The sequence below is a fragment of the Silurus aristotelis genome (assembly GCF_946808225.1).
Source record: "Silurus aristotelis genome assembly, chromosome: 1".
In the NCBI taxonomy this organism is placed as follows: Eukaryota; Metazoa; Chordata; class Actinopteri; order Siluriformes; family Siluridae; genus Silurus; species Silurus aristotelis.
Genome location: NC_139574.1, coordinates 40,939,642 through 40,949,104, shown reverse-complemented (window position 1 = coordinate 40,949,104; position 9,463 = coordinate 40,939,642). Strand labels below are relative to the sequence as shown.

General features: G+C 37.5%; 1 long non-coding RNA gene across 1 annotated transcript; it reads left to right on the top strand.

Annotated features, from left to right (window-relative positions):
• Positions 1 to 448: 448 nt before the first annotated feature.
• Positions 449 to 2,333, top strand: LOC310733607. The gene is made up of 2 exons (XR_014535827.1): positions 449 to 1,979; positions 2,248 to 2,333. It is a non-coding gene; the product is annotated as an uncharacterized lncRNA (long non-coding RNA).
• The last annotated feature ends 7,130 nt before the right edge of the window (positions 2,334 to 9,463 follow it).

Genomic DNA, 9,463 nt, shown 5'->3' with positions numbered 1-9,463 from the left:
TTTAAAGTATTGACCAAAACCAAAAAAATCTAATGGATCAAATAAAAAATTATGTTTTACAGTATCAAAGGCTTTATATATATCTATAAATAAAATGTAGCTGTCATCATTTATATAATCCTTATAATCAATTAAATCTAAGAATAATCTAATATTATTGCTAATATGTCGGCCTTGCATAAAGCCTGATTGACTATCATCTATGATTGTATCTAAACATAATTTTAATCTTTGAGCAAAAATATAGGCAAACAATTTTGCATCATTATTAATTCAGCCACTCTTAGTGCCGGTCCCAAGCCCGGATAAATTGGGGAGGGTTGCGTTAGGAAGGGCATCCAGCGTAAAACATGTGCCAAATCAAACGTGCGGAGGATCCGCTGTGGCGACCCCTAACGGGAGAAGCCGAAAAGAAAGTTTTTTATTAATTAATGTTATAGGTCTCCAATTGTCAAGAAGCAAACAATCCTTATTCGGTTTAGGTAACAATGTAATTAGGCCTTGACACATAGATGGGCGGAGCTTACAGGCTTCTATAGCTTCCTTAAAAACCAATAACAAAAATTCAGAGATATAATCTTGGAATATTTTATAAAATTCACATGTTAAGCCATCATTCCCGAGGGATTTATTGTCTTTTAACTTACTAAAATTCTTTTTTAATTCTTCTAAGGATATATCTTGATCACAAACTTCTTTCTGGGTTTCGTCAATACCTTGTGCAACATTTTTAATATGAGAAAGAAAATTGGAAATATGGCTACTACGTTTAGAATATCAATTTTTATAGAAATCTTCCACAAAATCAGAAATTGTTTTAGGATCTTCGGATATCTGCTCATTAATTTTAAGTTTATATATATTATTAACACTAATATTTATTTTTTCTAAATTATGAAAATATTTGGTATTCCTTTCACCATGTTCCATCCATTTCCGTCTAGAACGAATGAAGGCCCCCCGTGCCAGATTTTGATAGATATCATCCAATTCAGATTGTAATTCAATTAACATATTAATATCAGCTTGTGTTTGCTCATCCTTTTCATAAATAAGAATAATTCCCTTAAGTATTCTGTCTTGTCTCATTCTTTTTTCCTTAGATAATTCTTTTCCTCTTTTAATTGCCATATTTCGAATCTGAAATTTTGTATAGTCCCAATGTTTGCCATATATCTGATCTTTTTTAGCTTTTGACAAATTTTCATTTATAATTTTTATGGCTTTTTCTTTGAACAATTCATCACTCAAAAGTGTATTATTTAATTTCCAGTAATTTGCTTTAAATGTAATTGATCTATTCCTTATGCATATTGCTAAAGTGATCATATTATGATAAGAAAAAAACGAGGGTTCTATTTTCGTTTCCTTCACACTATCTAATAATTCATTTGAAATAAGCCAAAAATCAATCCTAGATCTCTTAGATAAATCTTTGTTGTTCCAAGTGAACTGGATTTGATGTGGATTTTTTAGTCTCCACACATCACAACAGTTTAAGTGCAAACAGAGATTAGTAAATTCTCCATAAGTTCCTCTTAAGGATCTTTGAGGATGACAGTCTTTAATGGGATCATTTATGCAGTTCCAGTCGCACCCAAATATTAGTTTAGCATTAACAAAAGAATTTAACAAGGCATTTATTTTTTCTTCAAATTCAGCAAAAAGAAGTGTGTTTCTTTGGCTAATATTATGGCCATATATATTACCTAAAATAAAAATATCCTCCATAAATTCAACAACTAAAATTATCCATCTTCCTGAGTCATGAACTACATTTTTTAGGATTTTTCCCTGAAAGGAGCCCTTTAATATAGCAACACCCGCTGATTTACTGTTTCCATAAGACATCCATATATTGTCTCCCCACTGATTTTTCCAGAAATTAAAATCTGAGACTAAAGCATGCGTTTCTTGTAAAAAATAAAAATCTGCCTTAAAAGATTTACAAAACAAAAAAACAGCTTTCCTCTTAATCTGTTCTCGTAAACCCCTCGCATTAAGTGAATACAATGAAAAAGACAAAGTGAACAGGTAGAACAAATAGTTAACACAAAAAACGTAGGTTTTAAGTAGAACAAAGAAACAAAATGATTTTCTAGACCTTTTGAGTGCAAAGTATTTAACAAGCAAACAATGGATTATAACTCTCTGGCCTTTGGAATTTCAGAGTTTATGTATATTGTATGAGCTTGCATTTTACTAACTGCAATTTAGAATGAGATAAAATTTCTTAACGAAAGGCAGACAAATTACCCATCATTCTTCTTCTTAACGACATATCAGGGCTTTTTCACCATTACAATCTTACTTCTTTACCATCAATGATGGCTCTGGCACCAACGAAAAAAGCTCTTTTCCCTTGCTTTCGTGCCTCTTCAATTTGTGGCCACAGTTTAATGCGTGTCTCTTTGTCTTTTGTGGTCAGGTCTTCGCCGAACTTTAACTTCTTTGTTTTGAGGAATTCCGAGTTCTTTGCGCATTTCCATACTCTTTCTTTGGTTGACCTGGACGTAAATCTCGTTATCACCGGTCGAGTTTTGCCATCTTCTCTCCTTCCGATCCTGTGGCTCACATCAACTTGGGAGCGTAGATCCTCTCCGGAGTCTTGAATGAGTGTCTTGCAGATGTCGACCACACGCTGTTTAACATCTTCTCCCTCTTGCTCTGGCAGACCATACAGCCTCAGGTTCCATCTTCTGTGATAGCGTTCCATATCGTTCAACCGGTCCTCCAGACCAGTTATTCTCTTCTGATGATCATCACTTGCCTTCTTAATCGTTGTTATTTCTGTTTTCATATCTTGAACTTCGTTGAAGAGAAACTCTGATGATTCCTTTAAGGCCTCGATGGTGTCTGCATTTTTCTTTATCAAGCTTGCAAGATTATTCGCATTCTCTTTTATTTTTTCAGCCACAAGTCTCACGATGTTGTCTTGCAATTCGGAGAGTGTTGGTTCAGCTTTTCCCTTCTTTGCGACCGGAGTGCACGGAGCTGAATCAGGAAGAGGGATAACTCCTCCATCGTAATTAGTGTAGGAATGCATATCACCTGCTTTAACAACTTCCATAATATCCTCCGTCAAATCTCTGTTTTCTGTTGTAAATGAAAGCATCTTTTTACCTTGGTCTCTTAGTCTTTTTTCTGTCATCTTTTTGGTTTTTGCAATTATAGTCTGATAAACTTTGGGCAACAGATCAAGTCAACAAAGAGTCCGAAATCTTTATCTCAGTGAAAACCAACAACGAAAAAGAGATATGTTTGCACTAATTAATTGTAACGTTAAAGGTTAGAAAACCATTTAGCATCTCTTAGCCTCGAATATCGACAACTGTCCCGGCCGCAATCTTGCACGCCCCCCCAGAATCCCAAACTGCTGTGTGTCTTGTCCTCGCTATTAGTGACGTCATTAGAGCTCCACTACTTCTAATTACCTGCTGTGACAGTGAGCTCTAATACACATCACACTGCCACCTACAGGTCATTTATGATTCTGCAACATTCATAGAGTCACTCCGGTCAACTTCCGGTTCTCAACTCAGACCCAGTTTACTGTCAAATACCGCGTACTAACTGCTCTCTCTATGGAGCTCTATGTAATAAGTGTAGTTTAAACACTCATCAATCAAATACAATTATCAACTGTATGTGAATAAAAGACAGTTTGGACTTTAAAAACCTCTATGTATTATGTAACAGACATGTCTACTGAAGTTAGCATGCTAAGCTAGCCCCGGTCCGTCCTCAGAGAGCATGGAGTCCCGCTGACCTTCACTCGCTTTATACACAGTTTACAGCCGTTTTTATCTTATTTATGACTGTAATATCGCTCTTCTCTCAGGAACAACAGAAAAGTTGTGAAGACGCCATGATAATTTATCCGCACTTTCCCTCTGTAATGTGCGCATGCCACAGTAAGTGTGGCGTGTGTGTGTGTGTGTGTGTGTGGGGGGGAGAGAGAAAGAGAGAGAGAGAGAGAGAGAGAGAGAGAGAGAGAGAGAGAGAGAGAGAGAGAGAGAGAGACAGGGGTGACGTCACAGAAAGAGGGCGGAGCATCTCGCTGTGACGTCACAGCAGGGCAACCTGTATGTAAGTCAGAATGCGTCTCTGTTTCTCATTTCCGAGGTTTGTGCGGTTGAGTAAAGACACGTAAACATGGGGCTCTTCAGAAGGTTTAGAGAAATTTTTCAAACCAGAAGAAAGAAGAAAACTAAGCAGATTGCTGAAATGAAGGAGAAGCTGGAACACATGGAGAAAGTAGAAAAAGATTTGGATGCATTTTCTAATCCAAGGATAGAGAAGATAACAGAAGAGAAAGAAGAGAAAGCCATTCTGCTACAGACGGTGCAAAAGCTGGAGGCTACTTTGGCTTCTGAGCGAAAGCAGCAGGAACAGAATATAACTGAGAGAAGCCAGAGCTGGACGAGAGAACAAAAACAACTGGAGGAACGTGTTGCTCAGCTTGAGGTCACTTTGGAACGGACGACCAAGAAGCTCCAGTCTTTTCTGGAAATCCATGAGGCACTGGAGAAAACTGTAGAATGTAAGAGAGAGAGCTGGGCGAGAGAACAAAAACAACTGGAGGAACATGTTGCTCAGCTTGAGGTCACTTTGGAACAGACCACCAAGAAGCTCCAGTCTTCCCTGGAAATCCATGAGGAACTGGAGAAAACTGTAGAATGTGAGAGAGAGAGCTGGACGAGAGAACAAAAGAAAGTGGAGAAACATGTTGCTCAGCTCGAGGTCAATTTGAAACAGACGACCATGGAGCTCCAGTCTTTCCTGAAAATCAATGAGGAACTGAAGAAAACTGTAGAATGTGAGAGAGAGAGCTGGACGAGAGAACAAAAGAATATGGGGCAACATGTTGCTCAGCTTGAGGTCACTTTGGAACAGACCACCATGGAGCTCCAGGATACTCAGAATCACTGTGAGAAAGTAAAAAATAGTGCAGAGCAGGAGAGCGATCATTTGATCAGCGACAAAGAGCAACTGAAAGAACGTGTTGCTAGTTGGATGCCACTGTGCTCTGTGCCGAAGAAAAGAAGACTTCAGAGAATAAAACAGATCATTATATGAGGGTCCATGAGCGATGGGAGAAAATTGTTGCTCAGCTGAGACAAGAAAACATTCAAAAGAAAACGAGAAATAGAAAAAAAAAAGAAGACAAGAGAAACAGAGAGTCTGAACATTCCTTTTTCCTCTTTCTGTTTCTTTAATGGGTATTTATGATAGTTTTACACTTATAGTCAATAGTATAAAGCTGAGTGTAAAGCTATTGTATCTTGTAGATCGTCTCGTCTTTTGATCATTTTTTATTTCTGTCTTGTCAAAAATACTGATTTGAATCTTTTACTACAGCGAGTCACAATAAACACTATTAACAACCATTATTTTTGTCTTCCTTACAAACGCCGTATGACCTCCTCATGGATTCTTCCACTTAGTTTATATCTCTCTTGTGGGGCAGGGGGCTGTGGCTCGGGGTCATAATGCTGAGGGGGAGGGAGGTCAGGAGGAAGAGGGAAACTGGTCCTCAGTGCCACATTGTGCAAAACACCACACACCCTGATAATCTTACACACTTTTTCCGGGTGGTATAGAAATCTTCCAGCTGAGACATCCAGAGCTCCACATCTGCATTTAAGGCGTGAGGAGCATCTGAGGGGTGAAGCCTCGGTCACCTGTCATATTATAAACTACTTCAGGACAATGTTTACAATTTCTACATGTTTTTAAACTCAACAAGAAGCCAGTCATCACGTCCTGCAGCTGCCTGTAGTCTGTTCCCTACACTGCTATGTGTCAGGATAAAGGAATCATGTGCTGAAGCAGGTCAGTGTGCCGCAGTGAAGGGAAACCTGATGTATTGACTACCCACCTTAATAATAACATCCAAAATGACAGGCATTATGACACTCAGGGGCAGATACCAGACCTATAGCATGAGATTTAATAGAATTATATTATATTTAAATATGGTCTTTGTGAAAAAAGTTGATTATATATAATATTTATATAAAGTCTTTCCCTGTCTGCCATTTCCCACTAGAAACAACCTGTTGTCTTTAACCCCAGAGTGGTGAGGACCTGTATTTGGACGGGGATGGCATGGTTCTGGCGTGTTTCCCTCTGTAGTACTGGACCCAATTCAGCACATAGATCCAGGAGCACAGCTGTAGGAATCTAAATCAGCTTATTAGCCAGTCATCATCATGGGCCAAGAAATCATCATGGTCCCTGGAGACTCTTTCTCTCCTTAATTTTCCATTGGCACCACAGCATTTATGTTTTCTTTCCAGCTCATTATGGAAAGATAAAATAAACTGATATTTGGTCCTGTGCCATGAACATAAAAGCAATAAGAGCTACAGAAAAGCTCCTGCTACCCTCTGTAGCGGGTATTAAAATCCCATTTAAAATGCTTTCAGTGAGTCTACATTCTGTTTCTATGAAGTGTTTTCACAGTTTGCATGTTAATTGGCTGTATGGTGCATTAAAGTGCATGTGAAATATGTGAATTTATGAACCACATCTGGCTGGAAAAGACAAGTGTCCAAATACTTTTGACCACACACTGTGTATCAGCTGAAAAGCAGCAGCTTCGGATCAGTTGCGTTTCCACTGGGATTCAACTCTGAAATATCACTTTTGATTTGTATTATATGAAATATTTTATATTATATATTTGATATTATTTGTTTGGACTTTTCTTTCCTCAGCATCACTTGGATTTTCCTCCTGTAGCTCTGAGAGACGGCGTGTACCAGGTGGAGGATGAAGACCCTCTGCCGGGATGAAGCGAACTGTATGACACCTGGAAGAGTGAGTTTCTGAGCTTTATGGATTTTATTCTCTTTAAAACACAGAATTTATCATTTATTATAAATATTATTATTATTAATCATCGGTACCGGAGTGAAGAGGGGAAAAGCTATGTTCCTCATTTTGTGTTTACTCCTGATCATTAGCATAAAGATCACAGACTTGCAGGAAAAAGTGGATACATTTGTCTAAAATAAATAAAGAATGATAATAAAGAGTGATAATATTTCCATAAATGTTGCAGTGAGCAGAAATGGACCTTTCGGCTAATGGTGTAGGAGACATCATCATTAGCCTCATGCTAGCCGGGTTTGCTAGCGCTGCTTTTGTGTTTATTTTATTAGAAACCTCTACTTTTTGACTAAATGATGAATAAAACTATATTTAATAAGATAACATAAGTTACATTAGTACATAATTTTACTTATAGTTCACTAAAAATCTGTGTAGTGTATGACTGAGTTGTTCCTCTGTGTGCTTCAGTAACTGCTGTTAAACTGAGAGGAAAGAAAAATGGCTTCAGTTCAGCAGAAATGAACTGATAAACAGTGTTAGGAAAAGACAAAGTGTTCAAATATTTACTTAAATATAAATTGTGATAACTTGTTAAAATGTTTTTAATGGTTTAATAGAGGATTTATTCAGGTTTAAACACACAAGCTGGTGGTGAAGGTAATATTGATTATAGATTCCTTTTACGAGACGCGTCTCACTGTGTGTTTGTCTCTTCAGACACAAGAAGACGGAGACAGGATACAGCATCAGTCTCGTCCCCTGTGAGGACTCGGTCTCCTCCAAGCAGCTCGTCCCCTGTGAGGACTCGGTCTCCTCCAAGCAGCTCGTCTCCTACCAGTCATGAGCCTCACATAGAGATAAATACAGAGCACATAGTGTTTGAACAGCTTTATGTTATAGGTTACAGAGGGATTTCTGTCCAACACCAGGGGATCAGGAGAAGAAGGAAAAAGATGAAGAGATCAAGAGGAAGAAGATGAAGAGAAGATGTTATGGACTTGTCTCTGAGCAACAGTTTAAAGTCTCATCTCACTCGTTCCTGTTCAGTGTCTCACCTCAGGTCTGGGGATATTAAAGATTCCTGTAGATGATGTGTTGTGTATACAGTAGAACATCAGCTGTAGGAGAACCAGGGAATAATTGACCAAACAAGGATTTAAATATTAAGATTTAGCAGAAAGGAGAAAGTTGTTTTTGCTGTGAACTGATCAAATCTCACACTAGGGCACTTTGTATTTGTGGAAGTGGTGTTACGAATCTCACGTGTAAACATTTGAATTGTTTTTATGCCTCGTTAGTCTTAAAACTAACATTTATAGAACTGACTAATAGAAAGTGGGTTTTTTTTCATGGATCACCTCAAATCAGTGTTACATTCATTGTGTGTGTATAATGATGGCATGTCAGCTATAAGGGTGATGGAGGAAAAGTCAAATCTAAATGAAGTTTGTCACTTTTTTATTTCTTGTCATTATTTGTTGTCCTCCCCATGTGCTGCTGTACACAGGTGAACAGAGACGTCCATTCCACACCAAACTTTTTACAGAAATCACCAAATCTTGATTTTATTACTGCTGAGATGATTTTATAGGAGTTTAGTTTCTTATTTTAATACAGATATTAAAATCCCATACATATTATGGTGTAGTCGTGGACCAGTTGAGAAAACACTAAGTGCTTGTAAAAAGACTGGCAGCAGATCAAAATCAATCACATCTTTTATTAATGTTTTTTCTTTTTTAAATACATTTTTGGACTTGATTTTATTCAATAAAAAATATGTATTACAGTTAATTTACCTTGTGAATAATTTACCAGATTATTTTATTCTTATGATAATTTCTTGCTTACAAACATCTTAATAAGTAGATGATTATGATTGAAAGATAAACAGAGACTATAAATACTACCATGTGTTTAAGTAAAACATCTGTTTGTGTTCAGAGAAGGTAAGTATAATGAATAATCTAAGGGAAATTAAATAAAGTCTTTGTTAAAAGTGCAGTGTTGTCAGGAAACAGAAGGAAGCGAGGCCAGGTAGCATAAATGAATAATTTATTTTCTAATAGCTCATAACACACATCTGACACGCGCTAATCACGTGTTATCTCATTCTCTATTTTCAATGCACTTCTACTCCCCCTATTGGTCACTTCAAGTATAACACAACAACAGGTCACCACATGCAGTACAAACTAATTACACCTCAAATTAAACCCCACAATTTTTATCAAAAACACATTCCAAACTGCAAACACGTGTTTTCTATTAAATAATATAATTCTAAATATTTTAATTCCCTACTGTGTCTAAACAAAGGAGCGCTATAGGAACTCGTGTAGGGTTTACAATCACACACCACTTCGCATGTCTTAACACCACCCGTTTTCAGCTTCGGCGTCTGCATTTGAATCATTGAAGCCACGCCTCTTTTGTGACGTCAGTATCTCTGATAGCGCCCTGGACTCGCTTTTATTGTCATGACAACTTTGTTGTGCTGCAGTTCAACACAAACATTTACTGACCACAGCAATGAAGCGCAAACAAACAGCTGAAATGTTTTTAATTGTTTTTAGTGATAAGCGTCAATGTTTTGAACAATCCGCTCTCCAAGACACCAAAA